We start from the raw sequence: 24285 nt of genomic DNA on the forward strand, positions 1-24285 counted from the left end.
CTAACATCGTTGGAATTATAATTAAAGTTGCAAAACAACTCTAGGTTCCTACCTGTTAAGGAAGCTGACTTCAATATTTCTCATTATGTCTGCATTCCTTAAGAGATCCAGCGATCCACCCAGGGGGCTGAAAAATCTCTAGGGGCTGTCAACCGGTGTATAACCTTTATGTGACTAGACCTCCTCTCAATACCCTTGTTCCGGGCGCTACCAAGGAACTTTCATCCCAATGATTGTGGAAGACTGTGCCCAATCTTCACAAACAACCATAAAATTTCAACCATTCCAAGGCAAGAACAAAAGGTATTGTTTTATGGAATTGGATTAAGGAAACTGACTTCAATGAACTCGCTCTCATTATGTCTGCATTCCTTAAGAGATCCAGCGATCCACCCAGGGGGCTGAAAAATCTCTAGGGGCTGTCAACCGTGTATAACCTCTATGTGACTAGACCTCCTCTTCAATACCCTTGTTCCGTCACAAACAACCATAAAATTTCAACCATTCCAAGGCAAGAACAAAAGGTATTGTTTTATGGAATTGGATTAAGGAAGCTGACTTCAATGAACTCGCCCTCATTATGTCTGCATTCCTTAAGAGATCCAGCAATCCACCCAGGGGGCTGAAAAATCTCTAGGGGCTGTCAACCGGTGTATAACCTCTATGTGACTAGACCTCCTCTCGATACCCTAGTTCCAGGCGCTTCCAACGAACTTTCAAACCAATGAATGCGGAAGACTGTGTCCAGTCTTCACAAACAACCATAAAAAAATTTTCCATCCCAAAGTAAGAAAAAAGGGTATTGGTTTATGGGATTGTAGGGGTATTACCCTCTCCCACTAGTAAATGCTATAAACGGACCCAGCGTATAGCAGTCTTCGTATAATGTTTGGACTCGTTTTTAGACAGTGAGAGGTAAATACTGACTTGTTTCTCCAGAAGGTCGTGTCCAAGATACTCTGCCGGGACCTGTTCTGTTTAAGTACTACAGAGGTTGCAACTGCCCTGAACTCGTGCGTTTTTACTTTCAGAATCTTATGTCCAAATCGCTACCTTTCATATGAGCTGCTTTTATCAACTGCTTGATAAAATAAGACAGAGCATTCTTCGACACCTGTACAGAGAGCTTTTTGACTGAGCACCAAAGCCCTTCTGAATTCCTTCTTAAGTCCTTTGTCCTGTCCAGGTAGTGCCTTAGAGTCCTTAACTGGAATATGACTTTCTCTGCCTTATCCCCTGTAATGTCCGTTAGATTTGGAATCTCGAACGTTCTGTGTCAGGGTTGTGATGAGTATTCATTTTTGCAAGGAATCCTAGTTGCAGTGAGCAGATTGCCTTGTCTTGTCTAAAGTCCATATTCTCGCTGAGAGCATGTATCTCACTAACTCTTTTCGCTGTGGCCAAACTGAACAAGAAAAGAGTTGTCAAGATGAGGTCTTCTTAAAAAATGTTCTCTGTAAGGGATCGAGCTTACTCCCCATGAGGAACCTCAGGACCACGTCTAGGTTCCATGCTGGTGAGTTCTGTACTCTCTCCTTAGCAGTTTCGAAGAATCTGAGTAGGTCCTGGAGATTCTTATTGTTTTATAGGTTTAAGTTTTTATGTCTAAAAAACTGCTGCCATCATGATCCTATAACCCTTAATGGTAGAGGTAGGAAAAAATTAAGCTTCCTCTTACGGTGTAGAAAGAAGTCCACAATTTGAGTTACAGAGGTACTGGAAGAGGACACATGGTTGCTCTTGTACCATCCTCTAAATATCTCCCACTTGGATTTGTATACCCTCATGGTGGATGACCTCCTTACTCTTTCTATAGCGCCAACCGCCTCTTTCGAAAAAACCTGTAGCTCTTGTAAGTTTTTTGATAGTCTGAAGGCAGTTACTTGTAATGCTTAGGGGTTTTGGTGATATCTTTCCAAGTGAGGTTGTTTGAGTAGACCTACTCTCTGATGTAGGCTCCTCGGGATGTCCACTATCCATTCCAGAACCTCTGTGAAACAATCTTTTGTCGGCCAGTAAAGGGTCACAATGGTCAATCTGGTACCCTCGTGTGAAAACAAATTTTTTGCAGTACCCTGTGTATTATCTTGAAAGAGGGAAATGCATACACGTCCAAGTTGGACCAGTCCACCAGGAAAGCGTCTATGTGTATAGCCCCGGGATCTGGTACGGGAGAGCAGTAAGTTTCCAGCCTCTTCGTTTGCGCTGTGGCGAAGAGATCTATGCAAGGACGTCCCCAAAGTCACCACATGCTACTGCACACGTCCTGATGTAGCGTCCATTCTGTTGAGAGGACTTGATTTCCTGCTCAGAATGTTCGCCCTCACATTTTTTCTCCCCTTGGATAAAGCGGGTTACTAGTTTGACATTCTTCTCTTTTGCCCAGAGAAGCGGTTCTCTTGTTGTCTCGTATAGAGACCTGGAGTGAGTGCCCCTTTATTTGCTGATGTAGGTCAACGCTGCCGTGTTGTCAGTGTTGACCTGCACCTCTCTGCTCTCCACTGTGTTCGAACCCTGAGAGATAGAAGGATTGCAGTTAGTTCCTTCTAATTGATGTTTAACTTCTCCTGCTCTCTGGACCAGGAGCCCGAGACTTGTTATTTCCTAGTGTTGCTCCCCATACTGAGTCCAACGTGGTCGGATAACAACACTAGGTCTGGGTTTCCTCTAATATAGAGAAGGGACCTCCTGGAGCTTGACGGGTCGTTCCACCACTGTAAATACGTCCTTATTGGTTCCGAAATGGGGATGCACTTGGTCTCCAGATCTATTTCCTTGTCCCAGTTCTGATTTAGATGAAACTGTAACGGGCATAGAATTAACCTCCTAAGGAGACAACCGTATCCAGCGAGGAAAGGGTCCCCAGCAGACTCATCTATTCCTTCACCGAGCATGTCTGTCTATAAAGTCCTGAAATTTTCTTAAGGCTTGTCCCGTCCTTGCAATAGACGGAAAATCCCGAAAATCCTGACTCTGAATCTTCATCCTAAAGTATAGAAACTTTTGAAATGGGATCAGCTGAGATTTCTATCTGTTTATCAGTAGACCTAATTCCTTCTATACCTAAATCGTGGTCTGAAGATCCTCCAGGCAGAGTGTGCGGGAAGGAGCTCTGAGGAACCAGCCTTCTAAGTACAAGGAGATTCTGATGTTTCTCGAGTGAAGAAAAAACCTGCTACATTGGCAATCATCCTTGTGAAAATCTTTGTTAGACGCTTGATGCCAGTGCATCTTGCGTCCTGAGCTACCTCCACGTCTTGACTTCCAGTATCTTGAAGCCTGACGTCCTGACGTCCAATGCCTTGACGCTTGACGTCTTGGGTTCATTGACGCTTGTCGTCATGATGTTTCACTCCTAGATGCTTGACGCCACTGCATCCAGCGTCTAGAGTTTCATTCACTATGTTCAGCGTCTTAAACTTCTGGATGTCTAGAAGCTTTAGTTGGACGTCTATTATCCTTCTTCTCTTTGCCTGGTTGTCACGCTTGTACCAGGGAAGACAAAGTCCGCTGCATATTTTATATTAAAGCTATATGTGGGGCTTCCTGCTGTTGGGGACAGGTTGGGGAAGCCTCAGCTACGGCAATTATTTCCTCCTCATAGTCAATAATGGATCGTGGAGAGGGTTCAGCAGACGAGTACCAATCCTAAGGAGGAAGAGGAGGATGTACGAAAGGCAGCACAGAGTCCGTTACGCTCTTGCAGCCTGGTATCCTGACTGAACAGGACTGTCTACGTTTGTTCTTAGTAGGAAAGCTACCCCTGGGGCTGGAAGGGAAGAGCTCCGGGCTGCTCCAGTGGCTACAACCTGAAGTCTATGAAGTTTTATCATGACGTCCCTCAATATTGGGTAACTTGCTCTTGAGAGATCTCGACTCCAGAGCCAGACGTCATCCCCGTCTGCTAAGGCTGAAACAAAGAGACCGAAACTGGAAAAACTTTCCCGTGGACGAACTTCAGAAAATTCTTGGAGTTCGGGTGCATGGGGATGTAAAAAATACGCATCCTGGAGGTCCAGTGAGGCCATCCAGTCATGCTGTCCGACCGCTGCTAGAACCGATTTTGTCGTTTCAATAGCGACCTTTGTTTATTGCACAGAAAAGTTGAGTGCAATCACGTCTAACACCGGTCTCTAACCCCCCAAGCATTTGGGGATCAGGAATAACCGAATGTAGAATCATGGGGAATTCGGATCTTGAACTCTCTGTCTGGTCTCCTTTTGCAACATCATAGACACTTGTTGCTATAAAGCCTTTGCCTTTGTTCTGTTGTTGCATTTGGCAGAAAAGTCTGATTGTCTTGTTAGTATAGGGGGCCTCCTCAGGCTGGACAGTCTGGCTCCTACCTCAGTCTGCAGGAAAAGAAAGGCAGGTTCTCTTTCTTCCCAGTGTAGAGCCTCTTCTCGTTGCCATTCATCTACCCGCCCTAGAGGAACCTCTATCGGAGGGCCGACCACGAAAGGGCTGAGATACCTGAAACACAGGAGCCTCAGCCTTACTCTTTTTAGCGATGAAAGTCGTTGGTAGGACTTTTCTTGCTGTTTTTTAGATATTAAATCTTACGTGGTTTTCTGGGCCAAGGATGAAAAGTCCTCTTTACCAAATCTTGAGAGAAGAGGTGAGAGGAAAAAAGGGGTATAAATCAGTTCTGATTTTGATTGGACGTGACCCCATTAGCCAGGAAAGAGCAAAGCAAAGATGGGTTCTTTTCTTCAGGATTCCCGCTGAGAAAGATGCAGTAGATTCGTTGGAACTATATCCGAGTCCTTTATCCATACACGACATCAGATATATGAGTTATTCGGTGTCAGTCGTGTTGAATAATTCCATCTTCCTTCCTGGGAAGGGGCAGGTATTTCGAGGCCGAACGATTCTCTAGTTTGATACTAAAAGCTAGACCTTGAGCTAGTTTGGTTGGAGGAAAAACAAAGGCTGTCTTTCATTGTTTCTCCTTCGAAAGTATCCATTCTTCGTAAATGCTGCCCTCTTAGACGCCTTCGCAAGAGTAAATTCTGAAGGTGGGGAATGAGGAGCAGTCAGGTTAAATTTCTCTGGAAAAAATTTCCGAAAATCGTTTCATAAGTCTTTTCAAGTCTGGTGAAAGCTGATGGCCTTTTATATTGTCTTCGTCGGAAATCTCTACAATAGGATTCACAGGAGAATGCAAGATATTATCGTTCTCTTTTTCCGATTTTCCGAAGACGGAAGTAGATACGTCTTTCAAAATATCATCTTGACGCCTGGCGTCCAGTCTCTTGACGCCTGGCGTGTTGGCATCCATTTTCTTAAAGCTTAATGTCTTGGCGTCCAGCTTAATGACGCCTGACATCCTGGTGTCTAACTTCTCGACACTTGACGTCCTGGAGTCCAGCTTCTTTACGCCTGATGTCCTGGCGTCCAGTTTCTCGACGCCTGACGTCCTGGCGTCCAGCTTCTTGAAGCCCGACGTCCTGGCGTCCAGCTTCTCGACGCTCGATGCCCTGGCGTCGAGCTTCTTGACGCCTGACTCCCTCCTGGAGTCCTGGCGTCCAGACTTCTAACATTCGTTGTCCCGCCAAACCTAGAGGTTACTTGAGAACTGGCCGCCTGTGCGACATCGGTCAAAAGTTTCCTCCGGTTGACGTACAGCAACTGGTGGACGAAAAAACACTTTAACCTCGCCTTTCCTATGGCGAGGGTGAGCGTCCTGGGAAGCGTCAACAGGTGCGCTGAAGGGGACGACACTTCCACTCGGTAACTAAAGCCTCTCGCCTCCCTTCGTCTTTCGACATTCCTTCTCACAGGGGTTGGTGAGCTTGGAAGAGGTCCAGGACTAGGAGCGCAACAGGACCGAGCGGCCGCACCCTCCACTGCACTTGCACTAACAACATATTAACACTTTTATTTTTTAGATCTCTTATTGTCGATCACATATTATCCCTGTCTTCTGAGAGGGATTTTACCTGTTGGGGCAGGGTCTGAATGGCCGCCAACAAAAACATGAAGTGTTGGGTCCTTACCTGTTTCAGTAGGGGGTTCAGAGACTACCACTACGGGAGAAGGGTCAATAGGATAGTTAGCAAGGGGAAAAGAATTAACTATTCCCCGGTTATATCAAGAAGAGTGAGATACAGTACTCTTGGCTCTTCTGAGCCGGTCTTCCATTCCCGTTCTTCAGACATACTGAGTGGGGATCCAAGGAGACTTTAGCAAGCCGCTTGCATCCCCATACACATTTTCACACTCGATGAAGATAGATATGTTATAAGAAAATCCAAAAGCGAACAAGCGAAAGCCAAGCCAAAGTGTACTTCACCAAAATAAGTTGCGAAAAAACACAGGCTACGAGCGAAATTCCATCGATGTTACCGACACAGCGGCAGGGAAGATCTGAGGAATAGTTGGAATGGTTCCAGGTACCTGGGTAGAGGGCGCACAGGTGGTTCACCTGACTACCGATCGGCGATTGCCGCGAGTTTTTGAAATTCTGCCGTGACGTCAGGGACTTAAGCTATATATATAACTACCAGGGAAGTTAGATGTTTAAAAACTTACTTTTGTTTTACTTTTAAATGGAATTTGTTTCAACAAAACCCAATTACTTTGCAGTAGCTTGAATAGCTATCTAGGTGGAAAGGCTTCAGCTGTTGCTCCCCTAAAGGATAAATACACTTAACAAGGGCACACTGGAGCCAAACAAACTTTTGGAGAACGACTACACGGCAGTACACAAAAGTTCAGGGGACAAAGGGGTCAGGAACTGGGCAGTAACCTTGTTAGGAAGATCATGGTCTGAATGTTTGGACTAATTAAACCAAGTTACAGAGGATGATAAATGTTACACACAACCCCCTTCTTTCAGGAACTGAAAATTTGTGTCCTGCTACTCTCATGGGACAAACTGGGAAGATATTACAGGAATTATGATTCGCTATGCAGAAGCAGATCCCAGAGAGGTTAATGACAATTCTCTAGCAGTACCTTCACAAAAAAGAAAGCACATCAAACCTTCCCACTAAAAACCAGTGAGGTTGAAACAGCCCTAACTTCAAGACCTGTAACCTTCATTTAGGATGCTCTCTTCAGAAGTACAGTAATCCCTCCATTATTCAGTTTCCCCATCTGGATTCAAACTTATCTACTGTACATGCAACCAGGCCCTCTGGGGCCAAAGACACATACATAGAATATATATAAATTGCAAAAAAATTAAAAACTATAAACTGGCTGAGAGAGGATTTGGGAAGGGGTGGGAGGTGAAGAAAAGTCTCTAGGTGGGGGGGGGAAGACTGGGCAAGATGGAAGGGGAGCAGTTGGCAACACTGCACTCAGAGAGAAGTGTTAGCAGCTGTAAACAGGCATTAGCATGCAGAGAAAGGACTGGGGGGGAGGAAACATTCCTGACTGTTAAAAATGACCTTGGTTTTACATTTTTTACATTTTATGTTTTTCCCCTTAAAGGATTTTAACTTATAATAAAATACTACAATCATGCACAACCCAAGAGAAAAAGAAACGTATTCAATATCATCCTTGGATACTCCCCATGTACAGTATAACAAACATACACACACTTTCCATATTTTTATTTTTATTTCATGCTATACTCAATTTTAATTTTACTATATTTTTCAATCTTTTATTTCTAGACATTCTGTCATAATTTTCATTGCAATAAATGATGAACAACAACAAAAATGACATCACAAGAGAGAGAGAGAGAGAGAGAGAGAGAGAGAGAGAGAGAGAGAGAGAGAGAGAGAGAGAGAGAGAGAGAGAGAGAGAGAGAATGTCGGAAGCAGTTTAGGCAGTGCACACAAATAAGTAACAGAGAAAAAGGACTTTATTTTTATATTTTTTCCTTATGTAAAGAAAAAATCTTTATATTTGTGTAGGAACAAAAGAGGTTTGCATTTTTTGGTGTACAATTTATTCTTGTGCTACAGTATAATGTTTAATGGATTTAGGCAACAGGAAAAAGAAAGTGATGCCATTGTTATTCAATAGTGTACTGTTTACAAGAGAGAAAAAAAAAATTTTAAACATTTATTAAAATGCACTATAAAGTAAAAAATTATTTTTTGAGACACACCAGGATTTTCTTACAATTAACCCTGTCTACAAAAATAAAAGCATGGGCGTCAAACGGAAGGAAATGCGACAAGGAAAAAAAAAATTTTATTTCTTGTAGCATTTTTTGTCTTGACAGAAATTGTAACTGATTTATGAGCGTAGCTAACAAAATTGAATGTGATATTCAATCTATAATATCCTGTTGAGCAAAAGATCTGAAAAATCCGTAGAGTTATTAACTTATTCTACCGAGTCAAAGAAAAATCCACAGAGTTATTCGCTTCATACAAATCCTGAGATACTGGGAGAGGTCACTATAGTGAACCCCCACCATAAGATTCGCCGAGGGATGCGTCCCACCCCCCCACCCCCCGCGAATAGGTCAAATCCGCGAATGCTTAAAACCCCTCTAAAAACACTCAGAACTGCCCATTTTGATAGCTTAAAGCAAGAAAAACCCTGTAAAAATGCTTACACCTGAGTATTTTAATAGTTTTATCACAAAAAGTGCATTTATTCATGAAAATTATATGAAAATACAGTAATCAGTGAATATTTCTCATTGAAAAATACCACGAATGGGCGAATTTTCCGCGAAAAACGGCTAGATATGTTCCACAGAGAAACCCGCGAATGCGTAAGTCCGTGAACCATGAGAACACGAATACGGTATACGGTTACTAGAGGTCACTGCTGACCTACCGATCATGTAAGGTTGTATTGTCACCAGGATTGAGTAACCATGCAAAATTTCTTGTATGTACATCAGAAGAAGGGAACAGGTCGAAAATGATATTTTTATGATAAAATAAGGTTTTACTTATACTTACCTGGTAGTTACATATAGCTGTCGTCTCTGACGCGCGGCAGAATTTTAAATTTCGCGCTAGCGCTATAAACACCTAGGTGATCCCTCTACCAGCGCCCTCTATAGGTAACAAGGAACTATCCCAACAATGTTCTAGAACCCATTAAGTTTTAAGCCCACTTGACATGAGAGGAGGTGGGCGGGTTTACTCATGTAACTACCAGGTAAGTATAAGTAAAACCTTATTTTATCATAAAAATATCATTTTTACTTATAGAACTTACCTGGTAGTTACATATAGCTGATTGGCACCTTTAGAGGAGGTGGGACCATGTCAGCCACATATATTGTTAGAAATCAAAAACATGAATTTTAGTTCATTACCTTGAAGGATTGCTGACTCAGCAGTTACTGCCTCTGTAGTCTGCTTATCCCTCGATTGTATAGACAGGATATAAAGGATCCGGGTGTCAGATACAATCTGTTAGTACTTGCCGTAGAGGACAACGCCGTGACGGACAAGACTTAGAATGCCCTTGCTCTGGGCGCAGAACCAAATTAACAATAAGGGATCACCTCTATCACCATAATATAAAATTAAAAACTTTCAACCACAAAATTAAAAAGACTGTAGGTACTCCTAAACCAACAAACATAGTACCTACAGACGACGCAACCAAACTCAATTTCCAACTTCAAGGATAAAATGTTAGTCGGATAGGGTTGCCCCTCTTTCTCCCTCACCCACCACCGTGTCAGTAACTACTAAAGGCCCTAAGGTACTGCCATTGTCAAAATCTGTCTTCAATTCTGACAAGTAATGCGATGCGAAGATCGACTTACATCGCCAAAATGTAGAATTCACAATCTTTTGCACTGAGAGATTGTGCCTGAAAGCTAAAGAAGCAGCTACAGCTCTTAACTCATGTGCTCTCACTTTCAGAGTTCCCGTGTCAGAGTCCTGACAATTCACATGGGCTTCTGAAATAACTTCTCTTAAGAAGAAAGCAAGAGCATTCTTAGAAAGTGGTCTTGACGGGTTTCTCACAGAACACCACAAGTTCTCCGAAGAGCCCCTGATACCTTTTGTTCGGTGAATATAGAACTTTAAGGCTCTCACCAGGCACAACAATCTCTCTTGTTCTCCTTCTCCCACAAGATCTGAAAGGCTCTTAATGCTGAAAGACCTCGGCCATGGTCTGGACGCATCTTCGTTCTTCGCTAAGAACCTAAGAGAGGAAGAACATACAGCTTTTCCTTGAGAGAAACCAATAGTTTTGTCCAAGGCATGAACCTCACTCACCCTCCTGGCTGTTGCGAGTGCTACTAGAAAAATAGTTTTCTTAGTCAAATTTCTCAACGAGACATTTGCCAAAGGTTTGAATTGATCTGAACAAATCCATTTAAGAACGATGTCCAAATTCCATGCTATTTGTTTAGGAACTTTCGTCTTCGAGGTATTAAAAGACTTAAGTAAATCTGTTAGATCCTGATTGTTCGAGATGTCTAGACCTCTGTGCTTAAATACCGATGCAAGCATTGATCGATACCCCTTAATTGTGCTCAAAGACAATCCTTTTTCCTTATAAAGGGATAGCAAGAACTTCGCTATTTGATTTAGAGAGGTTTTAGAAGACGAAACTCCATGTCTATTGCACCAGTCTCTAAACTGATTCCATCTTGCCTGGTATACTGCGTCCGAAGACTTTCTTCTGGGTCGCGAATAGCGCTTTGCAACCTCCTTTGAAAAACCTCTCTTCCTGAGGAGTCGCTCGACAGTCTGCAGGCGACAAGCCATAGAGCGGACAAGTTCTGATGGAACCTCAGGAAGTGGGGCTGTCTGAGTAGATCTTTCCTCGACGGGAGGATCCTCGGAAAATCTATGAGGAGGAGGAGAAGATCTGGGAACCACTCCTCGATGGCCAGAAAGGAACAATTAGTGTCATCTTGGTGTTCTTGTGGTTCCTGAACTTTTCCAAGACCTTCCTGATAATTTTGAAAGGTGGAAAAGCATAAAGTTCCAGGCAATCCCAACTCATTGTCATTGCATCCACCCAAAGTGCCTTGTCGTCCGGATCTGGGGAGCAATATACAGGGAGGCGTTTTGTTCTGTCTGTTGCAAACAGGTCTACTAGCGGACAACCCCACAGATTCCACAACTGTTTGCAAACCTGCGGATGAAAGGTCCATTCCGTGGGCAAGACTTGATTCTTCCTGCTTAAGAGATCCGCTGTTACATTCCTCTCGCCTTTATGAACCTGGTCAATAACGTGACCTCGTTCTCTTCCGACCATTCTAAAAGTTCCTTGGTCGTCTGATACAGGGAGAAGGAATGAGTGCCCCCCTGCCTTTTGATATAAGCAAGAGCTGTCGTGTTGTCCGACTGAACTAGAATTACCTTGCCTTTTACCTCTTGTTGAAATTGCATCAGGGCTAGATGTACCGCTTTCAGTTCTTTCACATTTATGTGCAGTTCTTTCTGCTCTTCCTGCCACAGGCCCGAACATTCCTTGTTGTCTAAAGTCGCTCCCCACCCTTGATCCGAAGCGTCTGACAAGAGTGTGAGGTCTGGGTTCTTGATAAAAAGAGAAATTCCCTCCTCTAGTCTTTCTCTTGAATTCCACCAGAACAGCTCCTTCTTGATCTGATCTGAGATCTTGAAAAGAAAGGAATCCGGATGGGTTTTATGTGGCCATTGGCTTTGTAGATAAAACTGCAGAGGCCTCATCTTGAGTCTCCCCAGTTTTACGAACTTCTCCATCGAGGCTAAGGTCCCCAGCAAGCTCATCCACTGGTTGGCTGAGCAAACCTCGCGATGTAGAAAGTTGTCTATCATGCTTAGACAAGACTCTACTCTCCGTATTGATGGAGAAGCCCGAAAAGTCAGAGAGTCCATTCTCACTCCCAAATAAACCATCTGTTGTGATGGTGAGAGGGACGATTTCGGAACATTGACTAGTAGACCTAGTTCCTTTGCCAGAGATAATGTCTTTATTAGGTCCTCCACACATTTGGCTTTGGAGTGTGCTTTCAGAAGCCAGTTGTCCAGATACATTGACATCCTTATTCCTTGCAAGTGAAGATTCTTTGCCACCGTTGACAGAACTCTTGTAAACACTTGAGGTGCAGTTGACAGTCCGAAACAAAGAGCTCTGAACTGGAAAACTTTGCCTTGGAAAACAAACCTCAGGAACTTCCTTGATTCCTGATGGATTGGAACGTGGAAGTACGCATCCTGGAGGTCTATCGAGACCATCCAGTCGCCCGTTGAAGAGATGCCAACACCGACTCTGTCGTCTCCATCGAAAATTTCGTCTTCTTTACAAAAACGTTCAATGCGCTCATGTCTAGAACCGGCCTCCAACCTCCCGACGCCTTCGAAACTACAAAGAGGCGGTTGTAAAACCCCGGAGAGCATGGGATCGGCACTAATTCGATGGCTTGTTTCCTTAGTAGTGCTTCTACTTCTTCTCGAAGGGCTTAAACTTCTGAGAGTCGTTGGAGTATGCTTGAAAAGCGACTGGAGCGTCCGACAGAGGGGGATTTTGTTGGAATGGGATGGAGTACCCTTCCGGATCACCTGTAAGGTCCAAGGATCTTGAGTGACCTTTGCCAGGCCTCCGAGAACGACTGGAGTCTGGCACCTACTGCTATGTGGAGGACAGCACACTCATTTCTTTTGTTGAAAATTGGAAGGTCGAGTAGAAGATTTTCCTTTCCCACTAAACTTGAAAACGGCCGAGAAGCAGACTTGCCCTGAACGTCTTGGAAGTGTCCGAAAACACCGAAGTTTTGGCGAAGTAGCTACAGGAGTAGTCTTCTTCGGCTTCTTTGCTGACTGAGCCAACAGGTCCTGTGTTGCTTTTTGTGTGAGAGCTTCAGCAGTCTCTCGAACTAATTCCTTCGGGAACAAGTGGTCCTTCGACAAAGGGGCAAAGAGGAGAGCAGACCTCTGGCTGCGGAAACACCCTTCGCCAAAAAAGAGCACCAGAGTTGTCGTTTCTTCAGAACTCCAGTTGCAAAACCGGTTAGCTCCAAGGCACAATCGCATACCCCCTTGTCTATGCAGTCGACTACCAAGTGAAATCCACAATCAATGCGCATCCGAAAGTCCGAATTCTTTGACTTTCCTAGCCAGAGCCGCCACTGACCAATCAAGGAAACTGATGACCTCCACAACAGCGAAAATACTCTTGAGAAGATGATCCAACTCCGACTGCGTGAAAAAGATCTTCGCTGATTGAAGAGCTGTGTGACGACTTGAATCCACTAGACTGGAGAAGTCCCCTGAGCGGAGGCAGACACACCCAAAGAAAAACGTTCTCAGTCTCAGTACCACATGTGGCTGCGATGAGCCAATCTGGAGGGTGGAAGACAAAACATACTCTTGCCTTGCTCTCTCTTGTCTGAGAGCCAGGAATTAATCTTCTTGATAGCCTTCTTGGCCGAAATCAAAAACTAGGCGTGTAAAAGGAGCTGGATCCGAGGCGTTATCCCTCTTAAACTGCGATCTGGGAGATGCCAGAGTCGAAGGCTTAAAAGAGTCCCCAAAGTTCTCCACGAAAAACTTGAGTAACTCCTTATAACCCGAAGATTTCTCCTTGATTCCTGGAAAATCCTCTTCTATTTCTACATCTTCTTCATTTTCCTCTTCTACAGAAGACACAGGAGACAATTGGTGTACAGGAACAGTTTCCTGACGAAATGTAGGTCGCACAGAATCTAAAGTCTTGCGACCATGCCGATGTGGCGCCGAATCCGTCAGGTGTGGCGCCGCGCCAAGCTGAAGTGGCGCCGCGCCATGCTGAAGTGGCGCCAAGCCAAGCTGAAGTGGCGCTTCGCCAACAGAACGTGGCGTATCCGGAGCCAGAGAAGAATGCTGAAGCGCCTGGTTGAGCCTCTTCACTGGAGCATGCGGCGGAGGCTCTTGAGTCAAGACTTGTGGCGCATTCAAAGGAAGTGCCTCCGCAACAGGTGCTCCCAAGCAGCACGAGCGCCACAAAAGAACTGAATAAGATCCGTCAATTTGTCCATAACTTGAGCGACAAAACGGGGATCTTGTTGACCGGTAGTAGGAGGAGGCACTATCTGCGATGAGGCTGGACGAGATGTAGATGCTCCTGGTACGGAAACACGCTTTATTACTAGCAATAGTACGCGTAGGTTCCTTCCGACGAGGGGCTGATCCACTGAAGAGGAGGAGGAAAAAAGCTTCAGGATCCTCCCAGAAGCTACAGCCCGCTTGGGATCCGTCAACGATCTTTTCTTAGGAATCGCTGCAGGAGAGACGGCGCGAGACCTCTTGAGAGGGCGAGAAGAATGCTTGAAGCGCCCACTTCGAGGAGGAGTCAAAGAATCATCACCACTAGAAGACACATCCCCAGCAGCGCCTTTTCTATGGCGTGCGGAAGCATCCTGGGAATGCACAACAGGAATACTTGAGGGGGTGACTGTCCGGGAGCAAGCCCCACTCGCCTCCTTTCGGTTTTCGACATGCCCTCTCCTGAACCAGGGAGTCCGACAGAGGTCTAGACCTGGGAGAACGAGTGGGCCGAACAGACACCTCCTCCACTAACACTTCACTTCGAGGAGCCAACTTTTCAATGGCTTGGCCCATCGTCTGGATGGCCGAAAGCACTGCTGAAAATTTAGTGTCCATCTGGACTTTTAACTCTGACACGGTGATAGGATTGGGATCAACAGGGTCGGACAAAGGAGACTTAATAGGAGAGGGGTTAACAGATTGAATTACCTGCCCTACAGACTTAGCAGATGATGACCTCTGCGAAGCTTTCCTAACTCTGTCCTTTTCTAACTTCCGTAGATATTTCTCTAAGGCTGACCATTCATCCGTTGTTAGATGCATACATTCCTCACATGTATTCTCTGAATTACAAAATTTACCCCTACATGAAGAGCAAACTGAATGGGGTCGATAGCCGCCTTTAGGCAAACGAGTCCTACAGCCTAAAGCACAATATCTATACTGAGAACCAGAATCAGACATATTGTACAAAGAATTAATTCCGACCACAAATTGCAAAGCTAGCAAAAAACCACAAAGAAATACTTAAGTATAAATTGCAGACAAAAATTCAACCACAAAAACGAGACCGTGTTGCCGGTCTCTCGGCAGAAAACTTAATGGGTTCTAGAACATTGTTGGGATAGTTCCTTGTTACCTATAGAGGGCGCTGGTAGAGGGATCACCTAGGTGTTTATAGCGCTAGCGCGAAATTTAAAATTCTGCCGCGCGTCAGAGACGACAGCTATATGTAACTACCAGGTAAGTTCTATAAGTAAAACCTGATTTACAATATTTGACCCAGGCAAACAGACAAAAAACAGGTTTTGACGTAGGAAAAACCTATTTTTGGTAGTCGCTGTTGAGTCCTCAAAGGAGTTACCTTCCATGGTCTACCAGAGCTCCATGGTGATCAAACTAATATCAAAGAATTCTCTTCTAATTTAGTTGGTCTTTTGGCCAGCTATTGTGTCGTAATGATTAACATTATAACACATGATGGAGTATATAATGGACTCAAAGATAAGAGGGCACTTTCCCTTATCTTCAGCGAAGCTGAACCCAGTTTTTCCAACGTCAATTAACCTGCAAGAAAGAGAAGTGACTATTGCGCACACACAAAAAAGCAAGCCAAATAAAACCGTATAAGGAGGGGTTTGCTTGCTTGCTTGTGTACCAAGTATATTTACTTATAAATTACATTTTGGTACAAATATGGGAAAATAAGCAATATTATTCCCGTCTGCTTTACATTTTCAGTTTAAAATGTGATGTGTTGTTGAAAAGCATACTTGGTGTGCATGGTAATGTGGTATTAACAATGTAGTGGGAGTAAGGGTACAGAGTTGCCGTTTTATTTCCGTAGAGATTTATTTGGCCTTATCTGGATTTTGTCCCCATCCAGCAGGGCCATGGTTCTATTACTGTGGATATGGGAGAGATTACTGTATTTCTAACAGCCCTTATACTAACATGTCTCAGTAATTTTTGGAATATCAGTAACAGATGCTGGATTCCAAAAATAATCACACAGAGCAAAATACTTCATTGTAAACACTGTACTGTTTATACAGTAGTACAGCACTATATGTAGGACAATTTTTAGTTTTGCGCAGCATGGCTATGACTGCTTCAACAATAATATATTGTAGCGAAGCTTGAAATACAACAAACAATGATACTGGATACAGAATAAACTATGTATGTACTAGAACTGAAAGAATAAAACTCAAAAATACCAAACCAATATAGATTTCACCATAAACTAATTAACAAACATAAGCACGTGACTAGGTCATAAATGGTAGATGACCAACAAGCACAAGCACCTACCGATACACCAGACTGAGGAAAACCAAATGAACAATGAACAGGATGACTGATCCGAAGAAAGCTCCAACACTTACAGTAACCAGGATCTAATAAATGTAATGTAGGTACTTGCTGAAACCAGGACCAATAAATAAAACCTTATTCACAATTAGAAATAAAAGTATTACTGTTTACACTTACTTGACACATCACATAAAAAATGCAGTTAAGGGGAGCACCAATGCCATAAGGCCCCATTTATAAAGACTATTTCTACCTTATGATTGAAGAGATTTGCTTCAAATCTTTACCACTTGTTTTACAACTAATAATGAAAATTCTCTCATGGGGAAATTTAGAAATTCGACCTCAAGTTCATTTGTTTTGTAGTTGAAAAAAATCATGACATCACTTTTCAAAATTAATATGCAAAACTAAAATTTGCATAGAAAAGCCATTTTCCAGATGAAAAAATAAAGATATATAGTTATACTACATTCTGCAAAAGTTTCATTGAATTTGGTTCAGTCTTCTTGGAGAAATAAGCATATAGTTTTGAAAAAAGTAAGCTTGAGAAAACACCAAAAGAAAAGTATCTTTAGACATTCACAAATTCTGAGAGAACCTGGACATTTTGTTCATCGCTTGTATGACGCTTGTATGATGCTGTAAACCACAAATTGTAAAAAAGACTTGTAAAAAAGTCTGTATGAATAATTCAGGATAGGATCAAGTAAGTTATATACTGTTTTGGACTATTTTGTGTGTAAATAAGCATATCTAGAAACATTATTGCCAAAAAAATGTTTAGACTGGTTCATGGACAATTTTGTTCATCGCTTGTATGGCACTGTGAATGACAAATTGTAAAAAACGTAAAAGTGTCTATGAACGATCCTGGATAGGATGAAGTTTGAGTTATTCATTGTTGTGGACTATTTTACGCATAAATAAACATCTAGAAACGTTAGTGGTAAAAAAGATGCTTAGATTGGTTCATGGATAATTTTGGTCATAGCTTGTAAGGCACTGTGAATGACAAATTGTAAAAAAAAGCATGTACATCAGTCTGAAACAAATTTATTAAAAAATAATTGTCACCCACTAAAATATCCCATTCTCTCTACAGGACGTGTCAGAGAAAACATTACAACCTGTTTTCTCAAAAAAGACACAAAATCACAGCACTATTTCTCAAGTGACTTTCTTGTTGTGCAAAATAAGAATAGGCTAGCTGACTCAAGTACGTGTAGGCCTTGTAATGTAAGGTGTGCCTTAATTTAATTTTAAACAATTTGGCAAGTTAGACTCAAACTAGTTTATTATGTCTGTCAATAAATACACAATTCAATTATTATACTAGCAAGTATAAAAGCAGAACTGCGCACACTATTTCCATTAGTCTCAGACAGCTCAAAAGTAGATCAGGTAATGCTAAGGAAGACCTCTGTATGGAGATTTTATCAATAACATTTTTATTACTGAAAAATATAGAAAAGAGTGTGTATGAAGCAGCACGGGTGAGATAACTATAAAAATTTATACCAAAATAATGTGAGAAACTTATCATATTTTGTTTGTCTTTTGTATGCAAAAAAGTTCTGTAGGATGCCGTGTTTAGTACCAGGCCTTTAGGGATGAACATAAAATCAAATAAAAGACGATAAAGTTCTCTAATTATTTCGGTAAAATTTTCAAGTTACCACATTTGTACTATATCATATAGCCAACAATTTTCTATATTTCTTAGTAAAAGATTTTAATTAATAAAAAATACTTCCATGTGGAGCCCTTCCCGTGAATTAGCAGATCAAAGACGTTGGCTATATCCTAACTTGAAATTTCCTTAACCTATCCATAACATGGGGCACCTTGCCTTGATCTGGCCAGGGGCTTTGCCCACCCACGACTCTCTATGAAACTGCGAAGCAGAAAGATGTGTGCATAGATAAACTAGACCTAGGCTATTACAAAATGGCCCTGAATGAGGGAACTGCGCACTTAAGAGTATGAGTGTACCTGACAGGACCAACAAGGGAGCGAACGCAGAGTAGGATTGAACTGAATATAGAATTTGGGTCAAAAGCCAAGCAATGAGACCTACGATGTCATTCTGTACCGAGACGGAAGTTGACAGCAAAAGTTCTACAGGACCTTATGTCACGCCGGTAAAACTGTAGAGTAGCACCGCTAATGCCAACAGTGCACCACACGAGGTGCACTGAAAGCTCTAACCCCTATGGAAGATGCAGAGTAGGGGGGTCAGGGCTCCTTTAGACCTAGGCTAGTAGACATTTTCGGAGTACGCTAGGCATTTAAGCTACCTAACATAACCTTCGACGCCGTGCCCTAGGCTGGCCTAATTCCAAAGTGGCCTAATTCGTGACCCTCTACTCTGCATACTAACCCCCACAAATTAGGCCTTGCTCGCCAGACAAGGGATTAGGCTACTCTGGTTAGGCTTAAGCTAATACCATCAATAATTCTCCTGTCTACTCTTGTTGACTGGCTGAACTTTGAATTCATGATGAATTTTGAATTTACGAGCCGATATTACAATGGAAACCTAATTAGGGCTATGCCTAATAAGCCTGAGTAGTTTAAGGGAGGTCGAAGGGGCTGTGAGCGACATTTAACGAAAGCCTACAACGAGCTATACTTACTGTACAAAATGTTAAACGAACAACCCTGTATACTCGCAAGCAGAAAATTAATAGTCTCTCGAGAAGTTTTCAACATATTTGATGGACTAGAACACACAGAGGAAAGGAATATACTCTCTGCAACCTTCCAGGGTAATGTACTTTGCCCACTAATATTAATCTGAAGTTCTGAACTACGGTTACTACGCAGGGAATGAACTTCGGAGCAACCTGATTGCTCAATTTAAAGTTATTTATTTTTAGCTTTTTACATCGATCCCTTTTCCTGCTGATCCTCTTGAAAAAAAAATTGGGCTAAAATTACTGCTTGGTAAGCTATCATGGGGAATGGGGGTGAATCGTAACACAAAGGATAACTGTTAGCAGGTCTAGCACATCTGTCATTAACTACGTTCACTTTGTTTGGTTTTATGTACAGCCGTCCACAGGGATAATTCCCTCTGTGGCAGAGATGTTCTCCTTCATATATTTTATATTTGTCTTTCAGTGTTTTCTCGTTAGTATCATAGCTCCTGCAGAATAGGAGAGTCTTTAGTTCTTTTTTAAATTTGCTTTCTTTCTTTCAGGCGGTATTTTGTTATACAGTCTTGGTGCACACTGTACAAATGCTCTCTCTCCTGGCTTACAATTTGTTCTAGGGTCAAATAGCCTATACTGTATGCTTCACTTGCATGTCTGATTACAATATTCATTTCGGGTCTAAAGAAGCTTAAGCAGTGTCTCAGATAATAATTGGTTCATCATATTTTAGTGCTTTAAAGACTGTAAGTAGTACTTAATATTCTATTCTAGCTTTTATTGGGAGCCAGTGTAGCTCAATTAGTGCTGGCGTTATTCTATCACGGGAACGTTAGAACGTAGTCCTTTTAATTAACATGGCGGTTCTACGTTGTGCTCCTTGCAATTTTCTTAGTAGGTAGTTAGGGAGACCGTAGTATATAACGTTGCAGTAGTCAAGCGACTCAAGCCTCGAAAGTATTTTGTTTTCTGAGTATCTTCATCTAGGTATTTTCTAAGAAAAGCAATGTTTCTAATATGATAGTTACAGGTTTTTGTAATATACAATATATGGCTCTTCATCGACAATTTATTATCAATAAAATACTCCTAATTTCCTCACTGCTGCTACAATATTTATCGTTGACGAACCAACAGTTATTCTTTTGAAGTGTTCATATTTTCGTAGTGTACTGTCAGATCCAAATAGCAAACACTCAGTTTTGTCTTCATAAGTTTCAATTTCTTCGCCGATATCCATTTTTTAATATCTTCCATTATTGCACCAATTTTACTAATGCGTCTTCTACCTTTTCGACAGGAAAACAGAACTGAGTAGTGAGTACCATCAGGATACAGTTTATACTTAATCTTGTGCTTATTTAGAATTCTCGATAGTTCAGCTGCGTAAATGCCAAATAGCAGTGGACCCAGAACGCTGCCTTGGGGCATTCCTTTTGTCAAGCCTTTCTTTTCTGATTTTACATTTTGGTATAACCACTGTAACCTTCCTATTTTCTAAGTAGCTTTTGTAGCATTTGTGTACACCATCTTCGATGCCTACCTGCAACTCACTTAAAATATGTGTCATATTAACTGTTTATTTACTTTTAAGAAAAAATATTCGGTCTAACTCTTCTGCAGTTGCAGTAAAAATTGGAATATTGACAAGTCTTTCGAAATTTGATCTGCCTATCATGAGGAATGATTTTTATTCTTTTGTTTTGTAATATTTTTAATATTGTTCTCCTTTTTGTCCCGTTAAATTTCATATTCCATTACTGACTTTGACACTGTCGTTCGATTAGCTTTATCTTGTTGTACATGCTCTATGTATCTTTATATAATTCTGATCATCCTTTCATTTTCAGATCAAATGAAGTACCAACTGGATTCCAGTACTGGAAAATATTTCTAAAAATTCTATGTAGGCCTACTGCCATAAAAACAGGACGCGGTAAATGATTCAAAAGTATTACATCTCGCAAATATTTTACTCTTACACACCGTTAACGTTCAGTGATTCACTTACCTTATCTTTGGGATCGTCTCTCTATTCCTTGTCTCTTGGTATTTTGCATAAAAGCTATCATCATGGATTGGGGGCAGCCACGACCAAAATCAACAATTATGATTTTCAGAAGCTCAAATCCTGCATTCCAGTCGACTCTTAGTAAGGTTGGGTCTACACACGGGAGCACTGGTGCTTGGGAATCGACCACAAACCTGAGAACGAGATCGATGGAAATTTCAGAACATTGTTATATTTCATCCATTCATACCCGTGCACCCTTTACATACTTCTTCTACGAAGTAAAATAATTTCGTTTTCGGATTATGTGGCTTACAATTACGGTGGAAGCATTTTGAGTACTAAATTGTTACATATGTAATTGTTCTTACTATAGCCATTAAATTATATGTAGTTTTAGCTAATACCATGAATTTCTTTGTTCCAAGACAGTTTCATAAGATGGATAGGCTAACAGAGCAACTGTATAGCAATAACATGTTCAAGCTCTTGCTACAACACTTCAAGACTTCGTAACAGTGGCCCACCAGACAGATGTTTGGGCCCCCAGTTGAAATTCCCTTTGTAGCTAAACTTTAACCCTTTGGTGGTCAAAAGCAGAATTTTATAATTATAGGTTTTTAACACAAATGACATGTTTGTTCATGGTATTTTGATCCAACTTAATGTTATCAACTTATGTATGAAGTGATTGAAACTATAGTTACAGTTTTGAATAACTGCAATGCAATCTGATACAGCTGCTTAGTCAATTTCCAGGGAGAGATGAAGAAGAGGGAATAGGATAGGCTGAAATTTTGAAGAGATTTTGGAGGGTCATAAGTCTTTTGCGTTATTGATATGAACTATTTTGATATATTTACATGACAAGGATATTATACTTTAGTTGAAAATTAAAACTTGAAAATAGAAATTAGGCTAGTGTTGAATATAAGGTTGTGAGGAAATTTACATTACAGTATTTGATACATTTGCATATAGTAAGAGTTGAAAATTAATTGAAAGTTGAGCTCTGTCATTTCAAATACAGGTTTACTAATTACTAATACATTTTTTCCTTCATTCACATGGATATATACATTCGAGAATAGTATATTTTACTAATTACAGAATCGGCACAGTAGTTTTGTGTAATTTCCTTTGGCACCCCCCAAAAATATCTTGGTCCCATCTAAGACCGCCCACCGATGGAGTGCCAGCTACGTCACTGCTTCGTAATACCTTTTCGTATGTGTGACGTGTTGTTCAAGGAGAAAAATTATGTAGAAAAATAAAATTTCTCTTCCATGTTAAAGCAACGCAACGTGGCCCTGGTGACAACATGATTGGTTACTGAATGGTTTGCATGACAGAACGTCAGAAGTAGTTAATAGGAAAACATTGTCATGAATTAAACTGCTGGTTATGGACAGTTTTAAGCTCGGTAAACAATTGAACTTCGGATGACTTCTCTCTCTCTCTCTCTCTCTCTCTCTCTCTCTCTCTCTCTCTCTCTCTCTCTCTCCTCTGATGATATGCAAAGTAATCATAGGGATCCTCCAAATTCAAGAGGAATAAAGTGGCGTGAGTAGTAAGCTACTAAAGTTGAGAAAATTCTATATTTTCACTCACGTCTCAGTTACCATTAGTACTAAGCCAGGGTTGACAAAAACACCTTCCATCTTTGATGTCAGGACAGTGGAATCGAATCAAGCGTGGCTTAACAAAATCGTACGGCCGTTAACATTAACATTTGTTTTCATACTCTTTGTAATGAAATTGAATCAGGCACTATCATAAACTTTATCTCGTACAAAGCGGAAAACTAAATAAACATGAATACATGATCGACCATGGTTTCGAAATCCAAATAAATAAGCAGGCCAAGTACTGCCTGTTACGAACTATAAAAATTTCGTTGAAAGGAACGCTGAAGCAAAGAGATTCAGATTCATGAAGTTCACGATAGTAATTCAAATCCAAACTCAAGAAACGCACTGAGCGGACATTATAATGTCGATCCATAACAAATACGTCACCGAAATATATAAATTTACGAGCTAGGTTTGACCCTTTCTATTCTCATCTCAGTATCTTTGGTATTCCTTATGGAATGGAATACAATATAGAATTTAGGCCAAAGGCCAAGCGATGGAACCTATAAGGTCATTCAGTGCTGAAAGGGAAATTGGGAGTAAAAAGGTTTTAAATGTGCAACAGGAGGAAAACCTCGCAGTTGCACTATGAATCAATTGTCAGGAGAGGGTAGAAAGATGGAAGGAAGAAAATAAGAATGCAGGTACAGCAAAAGGAATGAAAAAGGTTGCAGCTAGGGGACAAAGGAACACTGCAAAGAACCTTAAGTAATGCCTACAGTGGACCGCGTGAGCTGCACTGACGGCACTACCCCACTAAGGGGAGTATCTCTTGTGCTCCGGTTTGGCTTACCTTTCATTATTCAGCAGAGGATACGACGTTCGAGTTTGTGACTTCGACTTTATTGTTCTGTTCAAGTTTATATTCAGCTTGAAAAGGCAGACCTTCTAACTCAGTACCAGGTTGTTTGTCATTTAAATCCTTGGATATGCATTCTTGCACCATTCCGGTCTTTCACATATCATGCCTGAAACACCAGTTTAATTAGCATTAAAATCTTACTTTCGTATTAAGAGTACCTCCTATTTTGTTTCCATCTGCAAAAAATCATGACTCATGCAGTAAACTTTGTCATTTCACTTTTGTAGCGACATCCAACTATTTCAGTTTTTATTTTGCTATCTAGGCTTTATGGTTATACTGCTTCTATTGGCTCAAAATGTTTTCGTATGTTACATCAATAAGTTACTTACCTAATAGGAACAAATCTTTCTCCACTACTGCATTTGTGAAGAAAACGTCCATAGCATCAACTGCCTCAAGCACCCACGTCAACACACTCATACGAACTGCACCATCAACATCTATTATGCACAAACACACTCGTGCTTTCTGGATACTGAGGTCCTTTGGTTCCAATAGTTTGGCTGCGCCATCTATCCAAAACTTCTTAGGTCTCCTTTTCCTCCTTCCGAATTGTCTTAAGTTATCCACTCTTTTCATCGTCATGTCCTCTTTCATTCTATTTTCATAGCCAAAACACCTCAAAACACTTTGCTCTCCATTTTTACCTGCGTAAACACTTTACATCTTTGTCTTATCCGCATGTCTCACCCTTTCAGCACATCAGACTCTACTACAGATAATACTATGCTATTTATCTTTCAATCACATACAGACAGTGGAATAATTGTAATAGAATACAAAATAACATAAATAGAAAAATTAAGCTTAAGGTGGAATTTCAGACAATAATGTGAAATAATAAAATAACCATTCTGGTAACCTTTATGAAAAAAAAATATGTAAAGTAGGCACATTC

At 41.4% G+C, this 24285-nt stretch overlaps 1 protein-coding gene across 7 annotated transcripts in view; it reads right to left on the bottom strand.

Annotated features, from left to right (window-relative positions):
* The window catches only part of LOC136842760 (uncharacterized), a 71306-nt gene that overhangs the window by 42940 nt on the left and 4081 nt on the right, over nt 1-24285 (bottom strand). For 4 of the 7 annotated variants that reach the window (XR_010854350.1, XR_010854348.1, XR_010854349.1 and 1 more), the window contains exons 2-3: nt 23316-23490; nt 20889-21082 (exon numbers count right to left, since the gene is read on the bottom strand). The gene's annotated coding sequence lies outside the window, so the exon portion shown is untranslated. Of the gene's footprint in view, nt 1-18859; nt 19084-20888; nt 21083-23315; nt 23491-23716; nt 24178-24285 lie in introns of those variants that run through there. The other 3 variants (XM_067110550.1, XM_067110551.1, XM_067110552.1) reach the window with 3 other exon arrangements.

Source organism: Macrobrachium rosenbergii, chromosome 10 (assembly GCF_040412425.1).
Source record: "Macrobrachium rosenbergii isolate ZJJX-2024 chromosome 10, ASM4041242v1, whole genome shotgun sequence".
Lineage (NCBI taxonomy): Eukaryota > Metazoa > Arthropoda > Malacostraca > Decapoda > Palaemonidae > Macrobrachium > Macrobrachium rosenbergii.